Here is a 7414-nt window from a genome sequence, read left to right as displayed (position 1 = left end):
ATGTAATTGTAATTATACAATAATTTAGAGAGAGAGAGAGAGAGAGAGAGAGAGAGATAAACAAATACCCACACATTGAGGTTTGAGGAAATCACTGCTGATGGTTGAATGGTATCCTGTCATTGGTAGGTGCTGAGATAATAATAATAATAATAATGATGGTATTTGTTATGCTCTTACTATGTGCCAAGCACTGTTGTAATGACAAATTCACCCCCACAATTCCCTTTATATCAACACTATGTAGCGGCGTGGCTCACTGGGAAGAGCCCGGGCTTTGGAGTCAGAGGTCATGGGTTCAGATCCCGTCTCTGCCGCTTGTCAGCTGTGTGACTTTGGGCAAGTCACTTCACTTCTCTGGGCCTCAGTTCCCTACTCTGTAAAATGGGGGTGAAGACTGTGAAACCCCCTGTGGGACAGCCTGATCACCTTGTAACCTCCCCAGCGCTTAGAACAGTGTTTTGTACATAGTAAGCGCTTAATAAATGCCATTATTATTATTATTATTATTATTAACACTATTGCTGTTTTGCTAGCTCTGCTTTTGCCACCTGCAGCGCTGATCCCCATCTGCCCTCTGGAATCCCCAGGGCTGCCAGAGTCAGCGACCGGCTATCTTCTCTCCCAGGCACTATACTACGAGCTAGTATAGATACAAAGTAGATATAGATACAAGGCAACATGGTTGGTCACAGTTCATCTATTTTTTTTCTGATGGTATTGACGCCCATCTGCTTGTTTTGTTTTGTTGTCTGTCTCCCCCTTCTAGACTGTGAGCCCGTTGTTGGGAAGGGATTGTCTCTATCTGTTGCCGAATTGTACTTCCCAAGTGCTTAGTACAGTGCCCTGCACACAGTAAGCGCTCAATAAATACGATTGAATGAATGAATTAATGATGTTAATATTTCTATAATTCTATTTATTCTGATGGTATTGATGCCTGTCTACTTGTTTTGTTTTGCTGTCTTTCTCCTCCTTCTAGACTGTGAGCCCGTTGTTGGGAAGGGATTGTCTCTATCTGTTGCCGAATTGTACTTTCCAAGAGCTTAGTACAGTGCTCTGCACACAGTAAGCGCTCAATCAATACGATTGAATGAATGAATGAGTATCTTTTGGTGTTATGTTTTTCCTGATATCTCTATTTTAAAACAGTCAAGCTATAGGTTTATGTCAGACTGTTGTGCCATTTGCTGTATTTCTTCAGAGTACGCTTTATTACCCTTTCTTAAACATTCAAATAAAACTTCTTCCTTCCTTATTTATGTTCCCTTTGTTTCAGTCTCCAGAAAATTCCCCTGGCCCTACCTGAGTAACCTCATCACTCTTTCTCCGCAAACGCCCGCTGGGTGAAAAAAAGTGATTCTTTCAGTGCCGATGAAAAAACAGAAGGCTGTCCATCACCTTGCCCCCTCCTACCTCACCTCCCTTCTCTCCGTCTCCAGCCCAGCCCGCACCCTCCATTCCTTTGCCGCTAACCTCCTCACTGGGCCTCGTTCTCGCCTGTCCCGCCATAGACCCCAGGCCCACGTCCTCCCCCTGGCCCGGACTGCCCTCCCTCCACACATCTGACAAACTAGCTCTCTTCCTCCCTTCAAAGCCCTATTGAGAGCTCACCTCCTCCAGGAGGCCTTCCCAAACTGAGGCCCCCCCCTTTTCCTCGGCTCCTCCTCCCCTCCCCATCTCCCCATTCCCTCCCTCTGTCGTACCCCCTTCCCCTTCCCACAGCCCTTGTGTATATTTGTACATATTTATTGCCCTATTTAATTTATTAATGATGTGCATATATCTATAATTCTGTTTGTTTTGATGGTATTGACATGTGTCTACTTGTTTTGTTTTGCTGTCTGTCTCCCCCTTCTAGACCGTGAGTCCGTTGTTGGGTAGGGACTGTCACTATACATTGCCGAATTGTACTTTCCAATCTCTTAGTACAGTGCTCTGCGCACAGTAAGCACTCAATAGATATGATAGAATGAACGAATGAAGGAAGTCATCGCTGGATGCGACTCAAGAGCGTGTGACCCACTAAAAATCCAACAGCAGATTAGAACCCGGGTTCTTCGGATTCCCCAGGCCCATGCTGTAACCACTAGGTCACGCTGCTTCAGGAGTACTAGTATTCAGTCATTCATTCAATCGTATTTATTCATTCATTCAATCGCATTTATTGAGCGCTTACTATGTGCAGAGCACTGTACTAAGCGCTTGGGAAGTACAAGTTGGCAACATATAGAGACGGTCCGTACTAGTAATAACAGTCGTAGTAATAATATGTATTCACACCTATCTACTGGTTTGGTTTTGTTGTCTGTCTGCCTCCTTCTAGTCTGTGAGCCCATTTTTGTGTGGGGATTGTCTCTGTCTGTTGCCGATTTGTACTTCCCAAGCGCTTAGTCCAGTGCTCTGCTCACAGTAAGCGCTCAATAAATACGATTGAATGAATGAATGAATGAATAATAATAATAATCACTGTATTTGTTAAGCGCTAACTGTGTGCCAAGCACTGTCCTAAGCGCCGGAGTAGATACAACGTAATCAGGTTGTCCCACGCGGGGCTCACAGTCTTAATCCCCCTTTTACAGATGAGGTAACTGAGGGGCAGAGAAGTGAAGTGACTTGCCCAAAGTCACACGGCTGATGAGTGGCGGAGCCGAGATTGGAACCCACGACCTGTGACTCCCAAGCCCGGGCTATTTCCATTAAGCCATGCGGCTTCTACTGGTAGTACTGGTAGTGGTGTGATGGTGATAGTAGTACTAAAAAAGAAGTAATAGTGGTAGTAAAGGTATTTTTGGTTGTCTACTGGGTACAAAGCACTATACTAAGCTCTTAGGAAAGTATAACAGAGTTAACAGTGCTTGGCGCATAGTAAGCGCTTAAGAAATACCATTATAATAACAATAATAATAATAATAATTATTATTATTATTATTATTATTATTATTACCTCAGCCCCTACCAGTGACAGAGTTAACAGTGCTTGGCGCATAGTAAGCGCTTAAGAAATACCATAATAATAATAATAATAATAATAATAATATATTATTATTATTATTATTATTATTATTATTATTATTATTATTATTATTATTATTATTACCTCAGCCCCTACCAGTGACAGGATACCATTCAACCTTAGGTTCACCTCCTGCCTGATGCTCATTCATTCATTCAATCGTATTTAGTGAGCGCTTACTGTGCTCAGAGCACTGTACTAAGCGCTAGGGAAGTACAAGTTGGCAACATATATGATGTGACCTGGGGCAAGTCACTTCACTGTGTGCTTCAGTTTTCTCACCTGTAAAATAGTGATGGTATGTCTATCTGTTCTTCCTCCCTCTTACCCTGTGAGTTCATTCATTCATTCATTCATTCAATCAATCGTATTTATTGAGTGCTTACTGTATGCAGAGCACTGTACTAAGCGCTTGGGAAGTACAAGTCAGCAACAGATAAAGGCGGTTCCTACCCAACAACGTGCTCACAGTCAAGGAGGGAGGGGGAGACAGACAACAAGACAAAACATGTGGACAGGTGTCAAGTCATCACAATACATAGAAATAAAGCTCGATGCACATCATTAACAAAATACATAGAATAGTAAATATGTACAAGTAAAATAAATAGAGTAATACATCTGTACAAACATATATACAGGTGCTGTGGGAAAGGGAATGACGTAGGGTGGGGGGGTATGGGGAGGAGGAGAGGAAAAAGGGGGCTAAGTCTGGGAAGGCCTCCTGGAGGAGGAGAGCTCTCAGTAGGGATTTGAACACGAGCGGCACCGGGGAGTGGGTCTTCACTCAGTTCCATGTGGGACAGGGACTGTGTCTAATTTTCTGAATAATAAAATTAATTGTGGCATTTGTTGAGCACCTATAATAATAATAACAATGGCATTTATTAAGCACTTACTATGTGCAAAGCACTGTTCTAAGTGCTGTGGAGGTCACAAGGTGATCAGGTTGTCCCACGGGTGGCTCACAGTCTTCATCCCCATTTTACAGATGAGGGAGCTGAGGCACAGAGAAGTGAAGTGACTTGCCCAAAGTCACACAGCCGGGATGTGAATCCATGACCTCTGACTCCAAAGCCTGTGCTCTTTCCACTGAGCCACACTGCTTCTCTACCAATTTTATTTGTTAAGCGCTTACAATGTTTCAAGCACTGTTCCAAGTCCTGGGGTAAATATAAGTTAACCGGGGCAGATGTAGACCACCATAGGGCTCACGGTCTAAGTAGGTGGGAGAACAGAATGAGTCTCCATTTTACAGATGAGGAAAATAAGGCCAGCAAGTGACTTGCCCAAGATCACGCGGCACTCAACTGGTAGAGCTGGATTAGAACTCAGGTCATTTGACTCCTAAACCCGTGCTCTTTCCACAAGGCCACACTGCTTCTTCCTCTCAGTGTCGCCCCTGGAGAGTTTCCAGTACTCTGCCAGTCACAGCTGCAGGAGGGAAAGTCAAGCCGAGGCATTCCCAGTCCATTCCCAGCTTGGCCAGTGGCTAGTGAGTGGAAGGCAATCTGCTACCAGTCAAACCTCACCTGTGCTGGGCAACAGCGGCGTGGTAGAGAGGAGAGGGCGGAGACTCAAGTTTTCCATATTTTTCCCAAGAAAACTCCACGGATAAACTACTAGAATGATTACAGATGGAGGTGGGAGAGATGTGTCTGCGACGTCGCTGTGGGTCGGACACGACTCGACCGCATAAGGCAATAATAGTAAAATACATCTGCTGGAATTATTATTACAGGACACGTTTTCTGCCCGTTTCACTCTAACAGGTGGGCAGACGTAAGAATATTTACAAGTGGGCATGGGCTACCTATCCTTCCGAACCGGCGTTCTCCCTCATCAGACTGAAGGGAAGCTTCAGAACATGGTACTTGGAAACTAAGGAAAGATAACTTTTTTCTCACCTATCTTCCCAGTTTTCGGTTTCGGGAGCCGGGGGTGAGGCGAGCTCTAGCCTTCTGAAGATAGGCAGGCTGGCTGGTTCTTGGACATAAATAGTTATATTGAAAAATAGAGTTGGAGTTCCAGACAGGTAGATTTCTCACCCTTCTGCCCCGAGCCAAGAAGCTGCTCCATCTTAGAGAGAAAGGGCTCAACCACAATCGATTTCAGAGAAATTCTACCTTAGTTGCGTGGCTTGAGTGCCTTGAGAGGGATTGATTTTGTGTGCATGCTTATAAATTGGACTGTTCTAGAGCGTTAGTGTGATGAGGGAATTGTTATCATCGAATTTTTGAAGGTTTTTTTAAACACCTATTGCTATTATGTTTAAATGTTGAACTTACTATTATGTTTATTTTTCATAGAATCCAACCTCAGCTCGCCCAAGAGAAAAGTGAAGGATGCCGTATTTGTACATGTGTCACACCTGGAGAACCTCATGTGTTCTTGAGGAAGGATAAGGCCTTTACTTTTGAGTACGTGTTCGATAATGAATTACAGCGAGAACAAATCTGTGCCCAGTGCATATAAAAACTCATCGAAGGTTGTTTTGAGGGATATAATGCCTCCGTTTTTGCCCATGGACAAGTGAGTACTGTACTTTGGAAGACTACATGCATTTTAATAGCTGCAAACCAATTTAACTTTCGAAAACACGGTAGTGATGTGTTTCTCCATCTACACTCACTCTCCCGGAGAACTCATTCGCTCCCATGACTTCAACTGCTGCTTCTATGCAGACTGTGAGCCCACTTTCTAGACTGTGAGTCCACTGTTGGGTAGGGACCGTCTCTATATGTTGCCAACTTGTACTTCCCACGCGCTTAGTACACAGTACACAGCACACAGTAAGCGCTCAATAAATGCAATTGAATGAATGAATGATACCCAAATCTACATCTCCGGCCCTGATCTCTTTCCCTCTCTACAGTCTCTCATTTCCTCCTGCCTTCAAGACATCCAGTGCTTAGAACAGTGTTTTGCACATAGTAAGCGCTTAATAAATGCCATTATTATTATTATTATTATTATTATTACATCGCCACTTGATGTTCTCCTGTCACCTCAAGCTTAACATGTCCGAACCAGAACTCCTTATCTTCCCACCCAAACCCTGTGCTCCCCTTGACTTTCCCATCACTGTAGATGTCCCCACTCTCCCTATCATACAAGTCCCAAACCGTGGCAGTATCCTGACTTCTCTCCCTCATCCGACCCACATATTCAACCCATCACTAAATCCTGTCATGTCTACCTTCACAACATCGCTAAAATCCACCTTTTCCTCCCCATCCAAACTGCTGCCACAATAATCCAATCACTCTTCCTGTCCCTCCTTGATTACTATGCTAGCCTCCTCGCTGACCTCCCAGCCTCCTGTCTGTCCCCACTCCAGTCCATACTTCACTCTGCTGCCTGGATCATTTTTCTACAAAATCATTCAGTTCATGGATCCCCACTCCTCGAGAAGCTTCAGTCGCTGCTCATCCAACTCCATATCAAACAAAAACTCCTCAACATTGGCTTAGACGCACTCCATCACCTTGCCCCCTCCTACCTCATCTCGCTACTCTCTTCTTACAACCCAGCTGCACACTTAGCTCCTCTAATGCCAAACTTCTTACTGTATCTCGATCTCGTCTATCTTGCTACTGACCCCTCACGGACAACCTGCCCCGTCCTGAAATGGCCTCCTTCCCCAAATCTGACAATGACTCTCCCGCACCTCAAAGCCTTACTGAAGGCATATCTCCTCCAAGAGACCTTCCTTACCTGAGCCCTCCTTTCCTCTTCTCCCACTCCCTTCTGCCTCGCCCTGACTTGCTCTATTTACCCATTCCCTCTTCCCAGTTCCACAGCACTTATGTACATATCTGTAATCTATTTATTTATTAATGCCTGTCTACCCATCTAGAATGTAAGCTATTTGTGGGCAGGGAATGTGTCTGTTTATTGTACTCTCCCAAATGCTTAGTACCATGCTCTGCACACGGTAAGCACTCAATCAGTACTATTGAATGAATGAATGACTATTTTGTGGGAAAAGTGATAACTACCAATTTTTAAACTTTTTGATATGATCAGGATACCAAAATGCAATATCAATAACAGCTACTGCAGATAGCATAGACGTAAGGGTGTGCAATAGCCTATCGTTATGTGCAGACAATCTTCAATGGATGTTCAGTTGAGTATAAAAGCTTAGTTATACACATTCAGAGTCATGTGCGTGTGGGCGTGCGTACATAAACACTCTCTCTGTCTCTGTCTCTGTCTTTCTCTTTCGCTCTCGCAAATGGTCAAAGCCATTCCCATGGGTGTTTACAGCCAAGGCTCCTAAGGGAGTTTGGAGCAGAGGTTCTGGGGTTCCTTTCAATTGGTTGAGTGGCTCAAGATCTTAAACATTAAGAAATGCACGTAAAAATATTAAACTCTAAAACGGTATCATTCCCC

Source organism: Tachyglossus aculeatus (genome assembly GCF_015852505.1).
Source record: "Tachyglossus aculeatus isolate mTacAcu1 chromosome 12 unlocalized genomic scaffold, mTacAcu1.pri SUPER_6_unloc_4, whole genome shotgun sequence".
Taxonomy (NCBI): Eukaryota; Metazoa; Chordata; class Mammalia; order Monotremata; family Tachyglossidae; genus Tachyglossus; species Tachyglossus aculeatus.
The sequence above is the reverse complement of the archived record's forward strand: the minus strand, read 5'-3'. Positions refer to the sequence as shown.